Below are 15,592 nucleotides of genomic sequence, written 5' to 3' on the forward strand. Positions count from 1 at the left end.
AACTGCGCATCTTTGGAGTGTAGAGGGAAATGAATTACATTATTGGGGGGGGTCTTTAATTATTCAAATGAGAATAGAAGGGCAGTTAAAAGGAAATTCAAAAATCTTCTGGCATCTAAAGAGTAGTGAGAGAAAGTTCAAGAACAAAGAAGTTACTTTGAGGCCCAAGCAAGGCTAGAATACTAAATGAGTATGTTGCTTATTAAGGAAGAGGATGCTGACAACAGAGATGGTAGAGGTAATGGATGGGCTGATAATTGATGTGGGATGTGCTGGAAAGACTGGCTATGGTTAGACAGGACAAGTTGCCTGGCTCAGAAGACTTGCATCTGAGGTTACTAACGGAAGGCAGGTTGGTGACAATGGAAGGGCTTGCTGCAGAAGATTCCAAAGAGAGAAATGTGACTGTTCAAGAAAGGGTGTGTGGACATCCCTGGTATTTACAGACTGGTCTGACTAACATCGGTGGGTACACTCTAGAAAGAATAATCAGGGACAAAGTTAGGTTTAAGCCCATTAAGGAGAGTTGGCAGTGATCTGTACAAGGCAGATCACATTTGACTCACCTAATCAGATTTTTTTTGATGAATTAACAAAAGATGTTGATGAAGAGATTGCAGTGGATGTTATCAATGTGGATTTTAAGGAAACATTTGGTAAAGTACCCTATAAAGGGCTGGTTAACTAAACTAAGGCTCATGGCTAGGAGGGTCATCTTGGATAAACAGTTGGGTTAAGAACAGGAAACAGAGTTATGATAAATGGTTGGAGGATGGTAGTGGTGAACTCCAAGACTCCATGCTAGGAATGACTGCTTATTCTGATGTATATAAATGGGTATTAGAATATAGAGCAACATTCCAAGGTTTTCTGATGATACCAAACAGAGTTGTGGCAAACAGTGAGGACGACAGCAATAAATGGCAACAGGACAAAGGTTGTCTGGTAGAATGGGCAGACAAGGAGCAGATGGAATATAATGCAGAGAATCGTGAGGTGATGTCGCTTGGTACAAGGGATGGGGAGAGGTAATACAGACTTAATGACATGATCCTTAAGAATGTAAGTAACAGAGGCACTCGGGGGTTCATACACATAGATTTTTGAAGAGGATAGGATATATGCTGGAAATTGGTTGGCATGGATGAATTGGGCCAAAGGGCCTGCTTCCCTGCTGTATGACTCTACTCATGAAACTCTATTTTGAGAGAACAGTTAGCCAAGCATATGGATCTTTGGGTTTCATAAATAGAGGTGTTGACTACAAAAGCAGGCAAGTGATGCTGGACCTTTATAAGGCTCTGCTTTGGACACAACTAAATCATGCATTTAGTTCGGGTCACCACATATTAGGAAGAACGTGACAGTTCTGGAAAGGATGCAGATGGGATTTAACCAATTGGTTCTGGGGATTAAGAATTTACCTGCAGAGTTAGGTTGGAGAAACTGGAGTTGTTCTTCTTGGAGCAAAGGAGACTAAGGGGAAATTTGACAGAGGTGTACAAAGTGTATAAGGCCTAAATATAATGGATAAAGAAAAGCTGTTCTCATTAGCTGATGGCACAAGAACTCCAGTCAGAGATTTAAAGTTGTGGGTAAGAAGATCAAGGAGGAGGAACTTATCTACGGAACAAGTGTTAATGACCAGAAACACTCCGGTTATGAGGACATTGGAAATGGAGACAATGAATTCAGAGGGAAATTAAGTAAGGCAGTTGAGAGAAATAAAAGGTATGGGATAGAGCAGGGAAATAGGACTGACTGAGTTATTCTACACAGAGCTGTCATGGCTCTATAACACTAGGAACTTCCCTTACCTCCTGTCTTTGTCCATTGTAGACTGATTCAGAAATCGGTTAATTTGATTGATCAATAACACGATCATCATTGCTTCATGTGACTACTTGCAGTGGAAGCTGAAATTGAACAGCAAAAAAAAAGGCAGATGCTGGAAGTCTGAAATAAAAAATGGTGTGGGGTAGACAGGAAGTCAGGAAGGATCCATGGATAGAGAAATAGAGTTAATGCTTCAGGTCAATGACCTTTCATCAGTACTCAGAAAAGACAGAAATCAAACCATCTTTGTGGACTGAATGGAGGTGTTCAGCAGTCACCTAATCTGCAGTGGCAGAGACCAGGGAGGGCTGGAGAGAACAAAGGGAACACCTGTGATATGATGGTGATGCAAAGAGTCTGAATGACACAAATGGTGGGGTGGGGTGCTGGCTGAGCGAGGGTGGTGATACTTGTATCATTGTAACTGATCTGTGTAGAGGTGGTGCAGATGGAGGGAGTCAAACGAGGGCATGGGGGGAGGGAGGGAGGGAGGGGGAGGGAGGGAGAGAGAGAGAGAGAGAGAGAGAGAGAGAGAGAGAGAGAGAATGAATGAATGAATGCTGGACCTGTCAGATATAAAACACTGCAATTGTGGAAATCCAAAATTAAAGAGAATGCTGAAAGTATTCAGCAGGTCAGACAGCATCTGTGGAGAGAGAAACAGGGTTAATATTGCAGGTTAACGACCACCAATCAGATCCAGCCAGTTGGAAAAACTAATTATCTGAGGTTGTTCAATTCAATAATGAATTGAAAAGCAATACACTGCAGATGCTGAAAATCTGAGATGAGATAGAAATGCCAGAGATACTCCGCAGGTTGGGCAGCATCTGTGGAGAGAGCAACAGAGTTAATGTTTCAAGGTGAAGACCCTTCATCAGAATGTGAGAAAACAAGCTTGCTTTAAGTCACAGAGCAGGGGAGGGGTGGAGATAACAGAGGGAATATCTCCAATTAGTTGGAGACCAAGAGTCCAGCTGACAAAAATGCTGTTGATGCCATCCAAGAGATGGTAGTGAATATTTATTAATGAAATTTGATCTTGCTAGAAGATGAATGAGGGAAGAGGAGGAAAAAAAAACACAATGCTGGAACTGTGAAAAATTGTTGGAAATCTGAAGTACAAGAGAGTGCTGAAATTATAAGCAGGTCAGTTAGAAAAACTGAGTTGATACTACAGGAGTATGACCATCCATCAGAACTGGGCAATCATAAGATCAGACACTGTTCCTTGAGCTTACATTGGACTTTGTTGGAAAAGTATGGAAATCAAGGTCAGAGAGTTTGGAGTGGGAACAGGATGGGAGAATTAAAGTGACAGGCAACTGGTAGCTTAGGGTCACACTTGCAGTCTGAAAGAGGTGTTTTGCAAAGTAGTCACCTAATTTGTGTTTGACTTCTTCAAAGCTTGAACAATGAATGCAATATACTACATTGGAAAAAGTGCAAGTAGATCATTGTTTCACTTGAAAGTATGGTTTTGTTCTCTGGATGGAGGGAAAGGAAGAGTATTGCATCTCCTGCAGTTGCATGGTAAGTATAGCGAGATGCTGGAAATGGAGGAACAAACTCAATTATGGAGAGGATCGCTTCTTTGGAACGTTGACAGGGAAGGGTAAAATGCACCAGGACGTGGCATCAGGTTGAAAGTGGCAGATATTAGAGGATGATTTATGAATGTGAGGTGGAAGTCGAAGGCAAGGGAAACCCTGTCCTGGGTGTAGAGAGCACAAGAGCAGAAGTGCAGGAAATGGAGCAGACGCATTGAGAACCTCATCGTCAATGACAGAGACAAGTCGCAGTTAAGGAAAAAGACATCTCAGAAGTAAATGGAAAAAAAGGGTGGAAATCCAAACATCATCAGAACAGATATGAAGGAAGCAGAGAAACTGGAAGAATGGAACTGGAGACAGCGTGGGAGGAGATAGTTCTGGGAATCCGTGGTCCTGTTGGTTGCTATCCTACCCCCTGACAGAAATGTCAAGAAAGAAAAGTCAGATATGGACTGTGTGAAAGTGAGTGTCAGGTAGAAACCTGGCATTTTCCATTTTTGTGGGAGTGCAGAAAGCAGCACCAGTGCAAAGTCAGTGTCCGGGAGGAAGCATTAGGGAAAGGGCCCGACTAGGAACGGTTCCACGCATCCCACAGAGATGCGGCAGGAGTTCCCATAACTATACTTGCGATGTGGAGTTGGGTCTCAGCCTGCGCACACAGCAGATAAGGCGCTGTTTCCCCACCTTGAGTTAGGCTTCGACGGGCCAATGAACCCCGACAGCCGGCCGGCGTGTCCCCTCCTCTCCCGGAGTCCCGGCCGGCGTATTCCCCCCTCCCCCGGGGTCCCGGCCTGTGTTCTTCACCCTCCCCCTCGGTCCCGGCCGGTGGGTTGTTCTCCTCTCTCCACCCCACCGGGTCCCGGCCGGTGTGCCCCCTCCCCCGGGGTCCCGGCCGGTGGGTTGTTCTCCCCCAGGTGTGCCCCCTCCCCCAGCCCGCGGTCTTCGATGTCTCGTTGCTGATCCTGAACGTCAACGAGGCCTCCACGATCCGACGGCTCACCCCTTCCCCGCGCCTGCGCGCCCGGCGCCAGAACCAATCAACTGCAGAAGCCTTATGAATATTACGTTACCCTTATGAATATTCAAATACCGAGCGGCGAGATCAGAGGAGGGAGCGGCGAGTCTTTGCCCAATCCGTGAACCCTGGTGGAGGGAACGGCAAACACTCGGATCCCATTGTCCAATCAATTGCTTCGTAAGGCCAATTAGAGCCAATCATGCCGACTTTGCTTTTTAGGACCGACGTTGCGAACCAATAAGAAGGCTCTGCTTCGCGGCCAACTGGCTGGCACAGGGAGGTCCGGTCTGTGATTGGCTGGGGGGGGGGGAAATGGCAGGGCACCTCGTGGTGGGGCACGCGCCGCCGTCGCGAGAGCGGCCGGACAACGGACGGAGGGGGGGGGGGGAGGGACAGGCGGGAGGGCCGTAGGTGTGCGGGGCTGTTGGCAGATGGAGGGAAGGAGCGGCTGAGAGGGAGGAGGAGGGAGGCGGGCCGGTGGGCGGGCAGGTGGGATCCGACCCCTGGCAACACCGAGGTGTGAATGCAGCGGAGGTGACGGCCACGCCGGGTACGTACTGTCTGCCACACTGCACCCACCCAGCCCGCTATCTCCGATCCCTCACCCCGCCCCCGGCGCCTCCCCTCCGATCCCTCACCCCGCCCCCGGCGCCTCCCCTCCGATCCCCCACCCCGCCCCCGGCATCTCCGATCCCCCACCCCACCCCCAGCGCCTTCCCTCCGATCCCCCACCCCGCCCCCGGCATCTCCGATCCCCCACCCCGCCCCCGGCGCCTCCCCTCCGATCCCCCACCCCGCCCCCGGCATCTCCGATCCCCCACCCCACTCCCAGCGCCTTCCCTCCGATCCCCCACCCCGCCCCCGGCATCTCCGATCCCCCACCCCACCCCCAGCGCCTCCCCTCCGATCCCCCACCCCGCCCCCCGGCGCCTCCCCTCCGATCCCCCACCCCGCCCCCTGCATCTCCGATCCCCCACCCCGTCCCCCGGCGCCTCCCCTCCGATCCCCCACCCCGGGTCAGCCAGGATGAAACTCGCCCACCCCCGCCAGACCAGGCCGTCCGGCCCGATGCCCATATTGTCTCACGGCTCATGTTGACTACCGGCGCAGGAGGAGGCCGTTCAGCCCATCAGCTCCATGACGGCATTCCTATCAGTCCCATCCAGGCGCATAGAGCACGGAAACAGACCCTTCGGTCCATTGAGTCCGTGCTGACCATCAACCATCGACCATTAGTTACACTAATCCTACACTATTCTCCCCACATTTCCATCAAGTTCCCCCCAATTCTACCCCTCTCCCACACACTGGGGGCAATTTACAGCGGCCCATTAATCTGCCAAACCACACGTCTTTGGGATGTGGGAGGAAACCTGAGCACCTGGAGGAAACTTAAGTGGTAGCAGGGAGAACATGCAGACTTTTAGGATTGACTCTGGGTTACCAGAGCAGTGTGATGCTGCCCATCTTCATCCACCCTTCCTCCCACCCTCTTGACCCCTTCTTATTTGTCACCCCATCTTACTATGATAGCCACTATGTCCATCTCTCACCTTCCCCCCCCCCCTGCCCCCCAACCACAAAAATAATAACAGTACATACGAATTATTTAAAAGTAGGGTTGGGGTATTGGATTACCTATGATTTTATTGAACAGGGAACAGGTTCAAGGGGCATAATGGCTTAATCCTGCCTCTATGTTCTTGTTTTGGCCAGTCCCCTGCTGTTTATTAAATGATTCTGTTTCTGCTTGAGTAGGTCTTTTGTGACCCCCGCAAGCATCCCTAAGATTCATATTAACACTTCTGAAGTGTTGTAAATTTTCACATAACTAATCGTATAACTTGAATTTTGTGTTCTGGAATCAAGTTTTCTATGTTTTAGACTGCCTGATTTTTGAGCAGCATGATCTATACAAATTGAATGCAAAATTTCTGCATTTTGTGAAATATTAGTTGGGTTAAACATAGTTTAAGAGGATATATTAAGGGGTTTAGCATCTCTGGATGTGGATAAATCATCAGGTCCTGTTACAAGAAATAAGGGAGGAACTTGTAGAGGCTCAATCCTCTCTGGCTGTGGGAGTGGTGCCAGAGGATTGGAGGGCTGCTTGCTTTGTACGGTTGTTTAAAAAGGAAGGAAGGAATATCAGTGTGAGTACATGCATGTGTTGGGTCAATTATTTGACTCTGCTCTGGATTCCTTCAGGGAAGGCTGCATTTGACTGATGTGATTGACCCTCCTTGTTACCTCCCCAGAGATTTCAGCGAAGCCGTGTTTGCTGCAGTCTATATGGATTTTCCTAAGGCTTTTATCAGGCCCTTCATGTCAGACAGATCAAAGAAGTGAAAGGGTATTGGATCCAAGGGAGAGTGGCAGACTGGATCCAAAACTGGCTCAGTGGTGGGAAGCAAAGTGTGATGGGTAGCGGGTATTTTTGTGACCAGAAGCCATTACCAGTGGGCTCAGTACGCAGTCCTGTGCTTTTTATGGTGAATATTAATAACTTAGACCAAAATGTAGTGGGAATGATGATGTTCACAGGGAACCAATATCCTGGCAGCAAGGTTTGCTAGTACTTCCTGGGAGGTTTTAAACTGGTTTGGCAGAGGAATAGGAACCAGAGCACCAGGTCAGCAAGTGGAGGGAGGAAGGTAGATATCATGACCAGTAAGTCTGTAAGGAAGAACAGGCAGGAGCAAGTTAATAGACTTGATGGGACAAACGGGTCGATGTGTGTTTATTTTAACGCTAGGATGTTTATCACCTATGTTAATGATTTGGATGATGTGGTAAACTATAACAGCAAATTTGCGGATGACTCCAAGTTTGGGGGTGTAGTGGACAGCGAGGAAGGCTATCAAAGCTTGCAGAGTGATCTAGACCAGCTAGGAAAATGGGCTGAAAAATGGCAGATGGCATTTAATGCAGACAAGTGTCAGGTGTTGCACTTTGGGAGGACAAACCAGGGAAAGACTTACACAGTGAATGGTAGGGCTCTGAGATGTGCAGTAGAACAAAGGACCTGGGAATACGGATCCATAATTTCTTGAAAGTGGCATCACAGGTAGATAGAGTCGTAAAGAGTGCTTTTGGGACTTTGGCCTTCATAAATCAGGGCACTGAGTACAGGAGTTGGGATGTTATGTTGGAGTTGTGCAAGACGTTGTTGAGGCTGAATTTAGAGTATTGTGTGCAGTTCTGGTAACCTGCCGACAGTAAAGATATCAATAAGCTTGAAAGAGTGCAGAGAAAATTTACAAGGATGTTGCTGGGACTTGAGGACCTGAGTTATAGGGAAAGGTTGAATAGGTTAGATCTTTATTCCCTGGAGTGCAGGAAAATGAGGGGAGATCTTATAGAGGTATACAAAATTGAGGGGTACAGGAAAATGAGGGGAGATCTTATAGAGGTATACAAAATTGAGGGGTATAGATAGGATAAATGCATCTGGCTTTTTCCCCCTCAGGTTGGATGAGACTAGAACTAGAGGGCATGGGTTTAGGGTGAAAGGTGAAGTATTTAAGGGGAATCTGAGGGGAAGCTTCACTCAGAGGGTGGTGCGAGTGTTGAATGAGCTGCCAGTGGAAGTGCTAGATGCGGGTTCAGTTGTAACATTTAAGAGAAGTTTGGATAGGTACATGGATGGGAGGGGTTTGGAGGGATATGGTCCAGGTGCAGGTAGACGGAACTAGGCAGAAGAATAGATCGGCATGGACTAGGTGGGCCAAATGGAACTACAAGCTGCTGTAATTCTCTGACTCTATTAAAGGCAAGGGTGATGAACTTGGAGCATGGCTCAGTACATGGAACTATGATGTGGCCATTTCAGAGACTTGGTTGAGAGAGGGAAGGGACTGGATGCTTAATGTTTCAGGGTTTGATGTTTTAGAAAAGTTAAAGAGGGAGGTTAAAAAAAAGGGGGTGCAGTTGCAGTATTAATCAGGGACAATACCATGGCTGCACTCAGGGGACATAATGGAGGGCTCATCCACTGAGCCTATACGGGTAGAACTCAAAAATTGGTATTAGTTTATTATTGTCACATGTACTGAGGTACAGGGGAAAAACTTGCCTTGCATACCATTCATACAGATCAATTCGTTACACAGTGCATTGAGGTAGTACAAGGTAAAAACAATAACAGAATACAGAGTAAAGTGTAACAGCTACAGAGAAGTGCATTGCAGGTAGACAATAAGGTGCAAGGTCATAACAGGTAGATTGTGAGGTCAACAGTCCATCTCAATGTATAAGGGAAACATTCAATAGTCTTATCACCGTGGGATAGAAGCTGTCCTTGAGCCTGGTGGTATGTGCCCTCACGCTCCTGTATCTTCTGCCTGATGGGAGAGGGGAGTAGAGAGAATGACCCAGGTGGGTGGGGTCTTTGATTATGCTGGCTGCTTCACCAAGGCAGCGAGAGGTATAGACAGTCCGTGGAGGGGAGGCTGGTTTCAGTGATGTGCTGGGCTGTGTCCACAACTCTCTGCAGTTTCTTGCAGTCCCGGGCAGAGCATTTGCCATACCAAGCTGTGATGCATCCAGATATGCTTTCAATGGTGCATCAATATAAGTTGATAAGTGTCAAAGGGGACATGCCAAATTTCTTTAGCCTTCTGAGGAAGTAGAGGCTAAATTACAATCACTCTGATGGGATTATACTACAGACCCCCCCAGTAGCCACCAGGACATTGAGGAACAGACATGCAGGCAGATTGGGGAAAGTTGTAAAACCAACAGGATTTTTGTCATGGGTGACTTCAACTTCCCCAATATAGACTGAGACCTCCTTAGTGCAAGAGGCCTAGATGGGACAGAATAGGAGTGCTTCTTGTATCAGTTTGTCGATAGTCCAATGAGAGGAGGGGCCATATTGGACCTGGTATTGGGAAATGAGCCTGGCCAGGTGACTGACCTTTCAGTGGGAGAATATTAGGGGAACAGTGACCACAACTCCTTAAGTTTTAAGATGGCTATAGATAAGGATAAGTATGGACTGTGGGAGCATATTAAATTGGAGCAGGGCAAATTATTAGGCAGGAACAAGGGAGACTTAATTGGGAACAGCTATTTCTGGGCAAGTCCACATGTGACATGTGGAGTGTGTTTAGAGACCCATCCAGAGTACAAGATGAGTATGTTCCAGTAAGAAGGAAGGACAAGCATACAGGGTAAGGAAACCCTGGATGTGGTGTTCCACAGTGATCTGCTGTTTGTTATATACTACTCAAGGACCTCCAGCCAGAATAAGTCCTATAAACCACTACCTCCTGTCTTCTATGGGCAAGCCAATTCTGAATCCAAATGGCCAAGTCACTGTGGATCCCACACATCTTAATCTTCTGGATGAGCTTCCCATGAGGGACCTTGTCAAACACCTTACTAACATCTATGTAAACAACATCCACAGCTCTACTTTCATCAATTACCTTTGTTACCTCCTCTGAGTATATATTTTAATGACCTGGATGAAAATGTAGATGTGTGGGATAGTAAATTTGCATACGATACAAAGATTTGTGGTGTTGTGGATAGCGTAGAAGATTGCCAAAGGATACAGCAGGATATAGAACAATTGCAGATATGGGGAGAGAAATGGCAGATGGAGTTTAATCTGGCTAAATGGTGTTGAATTTTGGGAGGTCAAATGTAAAGGGACAGTGCACTGTTAATGGGGTCCAAGTCCATAACTCCTTGAAAGTGGCTATACAGGTTGATACAGTGGTAAAAAAGGCATATGGCATAATTGCCTTTATTAGTTGAAACATTGAATTCAAGAGCCAGGAAGTTATGTTGCAGCTTTATAAAACTCTAGTTAGGTTGCATCTGGAGCATTGCATTCAGTTCTGGTCACCCCATTACAGGAAGGATGTGGAGGCTTTGGAGAGGGTGCAGAAGAGGTTTGCCAAGGTGCTGCCTGGATTAGAGGACACGTGCTATGAGGGGAGGTTAGATCGAACTTGGGTTGTTTTCTCTGGAGTGGTGGAGGCTGAGGGGAGACCTGATAGAGTTTTATAAGATTATGAAGGGCATAGATACAGTAGACAACTGGTATCTTTTCTCAAGTCGAAATGTCTGATGCTAGAGGGCGTGCATTTAAGGTTGGGGGGGGGGAGGAAGTTCAAAGGAGATGTGCGGGGCAAGTTTTTTACGGAGTGGTGGATGCCTGGAATTGGCTGCCGGGGTGGAAGCGAGGCAAATACAATGGAGGTGTTCAAGAGGCCCTGAGATAGGCTTGTGAATGTGCAGAGGATGGAGGGATATGGACATTGTGTAGGCAGAAGGGATTAGTTTAGTTGGGTGTTTAATTACCAGTTTAATTAGTTTGGTACAACACTAGACCAGAGGGCCTGTTCCTATGCTGTAGCGTTCTATGTCCTATGTTCTGGTATATGGGAATCACTGTTAGGGTTGGAGAGGCCAAGGAGAGACCTGACTGAGCAGCCTAGGACGAGTAAATAGGAAATGTCTGTTTCCTTTGGCAGAGAGTTCAGAAACCAAGGGGCAGAGATTTTAAGTAATTAGTAGAAGGATTATAACATAGAACAGTACAGCACAGAAACAGGCCCTTTGGCCCACAATGCCTGTGCAGACAATGATGCAGATTTAAACTAATCCCACCTGCCTGCAGGTGATCTATATGCCTCCAAACCCTGCCTGTTCATATGCCTAAATGCTCCTTAAATGTTACTATTGTCAGGGGAGATGAAGAAACACGTTTCCAACCCAGAGGTGGTAGGTGTCCAGAACACACTTCTAGAAAGGATGTTAGAGGCAGAAACCTCATTACAAATAATATTGGATGTGGACTTGATGAACCGACCTGCAGGGCTACAGACAAAGTGCTGGAAGGTGGAATTAGGCTAAAGACTACTTCTCTGACTGGCATAGACACGATAGGCTGAATGGCCTCCTGCATTGTAACTTTTCTGTTATTCTCTAATGCAGCACTAATGTTGGTGCCATAACAAATTATTTAGTTCAGCTTCATCCATTTGACACCCGTGAGGTTGTAGCAATCATAGCCCTTGGCTGTAAAGCACATGGCATATTTGGGATTTTTTTTCACTAGTTTTAGTGAGTTAATGCTCTGCTACCCTGCTTTCACAAGATTTATTAGTATGAATACTGCACTGAATTCTTGTGCTCTGCACTCTGCCTTCTTGCTTGTTGATGCCTTACATTCGTCGTAAGACTTTGGATGTTGATGCTACTGGAAATTTGAGATCTTTAAATTGTTTGTTATCAAAGGAAATGTGCTACTTGCAGTGAAGTATGGAAGAATACCAGGTATATTTTTTTGCTGTGGTGTGCGTACTGAAATTACAAGATGAGTGTTAAAAGTTAAAAACCAATCCAAATTTGGTTAGATATAATGAAGTGAAAGTGAGGAGGGGATATCACTAAAGATAGAACTGTGCTTATCAGGAAGTTATGGTTTAATTTGCAAAATTTCTTCCCCTGGCATCCTTCTATATGCCAATGTAGTTTATCTGTCCTGCTGCTCTTTGAAGAGTCACTTAAAAAACTGAGTGTATTTCCTTATAATTAAAATAGATCTGCACACATAATGCAGTTATTATGTTATCAGGGCAGTTTTGACAATAGCATAAGATTGCCTGCTAGTTAAGACTTCTTGGCAGTACAGAAGCAAAACAGGAGATGGCGTTTGGATTTAAAGAGTTTAGAAATATTTTGATAAGCTCTGAGTCCAGTTTTTCGGATTCAACTTTCATAATGTAACTTAGTAAATAAGGTCTTCCTCTCCTGCTGTAGTAAACCAAATTGTATCTAATCCTCTGGGTCAAGTGGGAAATAAAGGTTAAAGTTCAAGTTCTAATTTGATACTCTTATTATTCCTGTATATGAAGATTGCTAATTAGCTCGACGTTGCTTGCCTGCAGTGCAAGTTTTTTATGGACTGATTGTCTTTTGTCACATTGTCTAAACGCCATTCTTAAGTATAGTGAGTCTGTCATTATTTTAGTACTGTTTATCTATTGCCTAACAAAGCTAGTAATGATGCATTCAGAATTAGATATACTGTTTACATAATGTGATTGTTTAAAAAGTCAGGATATTTTAATTTAAATAGAAAACTCAAGATAATTAATTTGATAGGTTGGTCTACATTGCAGACAAAAGTTGAAGGTGAAATGACTAAAATATTCGAGTAGTGAAAAAAGGGTGACTTTGGACCTTGATGTCTTATTGACCAGGTACTTTTAAATACATGTTCTTAAATAAGTTCTGCTGATCAAAGATGACTATTTGCTGAGGTACTTATTAGGGTTAGAAAGTCTATTGGATAATAATAACATCGGTCATGGCAAAATAACTGTTTCCAGGCAGTGTAAATGTTGCAAATTTTGACGCTGGATGAGCACCTGATGTACCATAACCTACAGGATTATTAACAGTGCTGGGAAATGGGAATGTCTAAAGGGTTTTTTATTGGCCAGCATGTACAGTAAATTTCAATAATTTCAGTAATTCATGTTAAGATGCTCCATGGGTCCTTCATGTACTTTATTCAGAAAACTTCCAGCTGCATTAAATCTCAATAGTCAATCCAAACTGATGGATTTATATTTTTAATTTTCAATTGAAGTGAGTTACACAATCAGGATGGAATATGTCCTTAGTTGTTGTTGAAGGTGAAGGTAGACACTTGTCTCAGGCAATCCCCTAGTGTCAAGGCTGATGCTTCCAATTCTGTGGGCTCTAAGGTGGCTGATGAGGTCGATATGGGACCCGCAAACTTCGCCACAGGTGGGATGGAGGTGCCTCATGGGGTGGAAGTCTGGACTGCTGCTGCTTTTGCTATGTTTCTGCAGTTTTCTGATATGAAGACTTTGTTATCAGTGCCATCCTGAATACTGTTCCATTTTATGCAGTTGTGGGCTAGGGTTAGTGAGTTAGTGGGGATGTTACATGTTTATATAGAGGTTTTGAGAATTGTTTCCTCTGTTCTCCTGGTAATCTCTTCCCATGATGGAGCTTGGAGTAGAGTGCCCATTTCGGGAGCTGGGAATCTGATGTTGGGTATGCCAATTGGAGTTGATTAAGTGTAATTAGACCCTCCATATTGGGGAAGTTGGCCTGAAAAAGGATGCAATATTGTTTTGCTAAAACTGCTGATAGATTTGGAGGATTTTGCAACACAGGTGCTGCTACCTCTCCAGTGATTTGAGGTGCCTAGTCCTTGCCACTTAAACATACAGAAAGGCAGATATCATTGCTGCCCAGTAGACCTTGAGCTTTGTGCCAGGTTTGAGGACTCAATCTTTAAACATGCACTTCCTCAGACTGCGGAAGGCTCTGGCTGTGGACTGGAGGAGCAATGGTGACTTCAGTGTGGGTTCAGAACATTGTAAGCCTTTTAAATGATACAAAACTTGGAATGCAAGAAAATCTGAGCAAAACAATATAGACATAGAGGTCAAAGATAGACATAGAAATTGCTGGAAATACTTAACAGGTCAGGCTGCATCTGGTAGAAGAAAAACAGTTAACGTTTCAGTTCAAAGACCCTTCATCTGAATTTGGAAGGAGAGAAAAGAAGCTTGTTAAGCTACTGGGAGGATGGGAAGGAGGCATGTTTTGGATAGCGCAAAATGGGGATTGAACATGGGAATAAACTGTAAATAAGGTCATCTGGCCAGTGAGTGAACGGGAGCAGCTAGAAAGTGAGAACATAGACAAAAGAATATAGGAGTTGCAAAATGCAGAAGAAGTCAGAGCAGGTCAGAACAGAAGAATGGACCAGGGAGTGACAAAGGGCACCGTGCCTGTGAAATGCTGAAAGGGGAGGTGAGGCAAAGATGTTTCTGGTGGTGGAATCTCTTTGGTGGCAGAAATTGTGGAGAATGATCTGTTGAATGCAGAGGCTGGTGGGGTGGCAGGGGAGGACCACGGAAACTCTATCCTTGTTCTGTACCAGAGGAGAGTGGGTGAGAGCAGAGGTGTAGGAAGTCGATGAGATGCAGTCAACCTTATGGAGGCATTAGTAATGATTTTTCAAGATCACTAGAGTCAGGAATGGTTCCAGAGGAGTAAAAAATTGCAAATGCCACTCCACTCTTTAAGAAGGGAGGGAGGCAAAAGACAGAAAACTATAGACCGGTTAGCTTGACTTCAATGGCCGGTAAGATTTTATAGTCCATTATTAAGGATGAGGTGTTGGGGTACTTGGAAGCACATAATAAAATAAGCCAAAGTCAGCATGGTCTCCTTTAGGGGAGATCTTGCCTGACAAATCTGTTGGAATTCTTTGAGAATGTAACAAGCAGGATGGACGGCGAATGTTGTTTACTTGGATTTTCAGAAGGCCTTTGATAGGGTACCGTACATGAGGCTGCTAAACAAGATAGGAGCCATGGTATTACAGGAAAGGTGCTAGCATGGATAGAAGATTGGCTGACTGGCAGAGGCAAAGAGTGGGAATAAAGAGGGCCTTTTCTAGTTGGCTGCTGGTGACTACTGGTGTTCCTCAGGGGTCAGTGTTGGGTCTGCTACTTTTCACATCATATATTAATGATCTGGATGATGGAATTGTGAGCTTTGTGGCCAAGTTTGCAGATGATACAAAGATAGGTGGAGGGGCAGGTAGTGTTGAGGAAGCAGCGAGTCTGCAGAAGGACTTGGACAGTTGGGAGAATGGGCAAAGAAGTGGCATATGGAATATAGCTTAGGGAAGTGTATGGTCATGCGCTATGATAGAAGGAATAAAGGCATGGACTATTTTCTAATCAGGGAGTAAATTCAGAAATCGGAGGTGCAAAGGGACTTGGAAGTCCTAGTGCAGGATTCCCTAAAGCTTAACTTGCAGGTTGAGTTGGAAGTAAGGAAGGCAAATGCAATGTTAGCATTCATTTTGAGAGGACTAGAATATAAAAGCAAGGATATAATGCTGATGCTTTATAAAGCAGTGGTCAGACCACATTTGGAGTATTGTGAGCATTGGGCCCCATATCTGAGGAAGGATGTGCTGGCATTGGAGAAGGTCCAGAGGAGGCTTACAAGAATGATCCCAGGAATGAAAGGGATAATGTATCAGGAGAGTTTGATGGCTCTGGGCCTGAACTTGCTGGAGTTTAGAAGGATGAGGGTGGAATCTCATTGAAACCTACCGAATATTGAAAGGCCTGGATAGAATGGACGTGGAGAGGATGTTTACAGT

General features: G+C 45.4%; 1 protein-coding gene across 1 annotated transcript in view; it reads left to right on the forward strand.

Annotated features, from left to right (window-relative positions):
• The first annotated feature begins 4,835 nt into the window (after positions 1 to 4,835).
• LOC127571910 (coiled-coil domain-containing protein 9-like) overlaps positions 4,836 to 15,592 on the forward strand; it is a 275,215-nt gene continuing 264,458 nt past the window's right edge. The window contains exon 1 of the mRNA XM_052018669.1: positions 4,836 to 4,957. The gene's annotated coding sequence lies outside the window, so the exon portion shown is untranslated. The remainder of the gene's footprint in view (positions 4,958 to 15,592) is intronic.

This window comes from Pristis pectinata, chromosome 1 (genome assembly GCF_009764475.1).
Source record: "Pristis pectinata isolate sPriPec2 chromosome 1, sPriPec2.1.pri, whole genome shotgun sequence".
Classification (NCBI taxonomy): Eukaryota; Metazoa; Chordata; class Chondrichthyes; order Rhinopristiformes; family Pristidae; genus Pristis; species Pristis pectinata.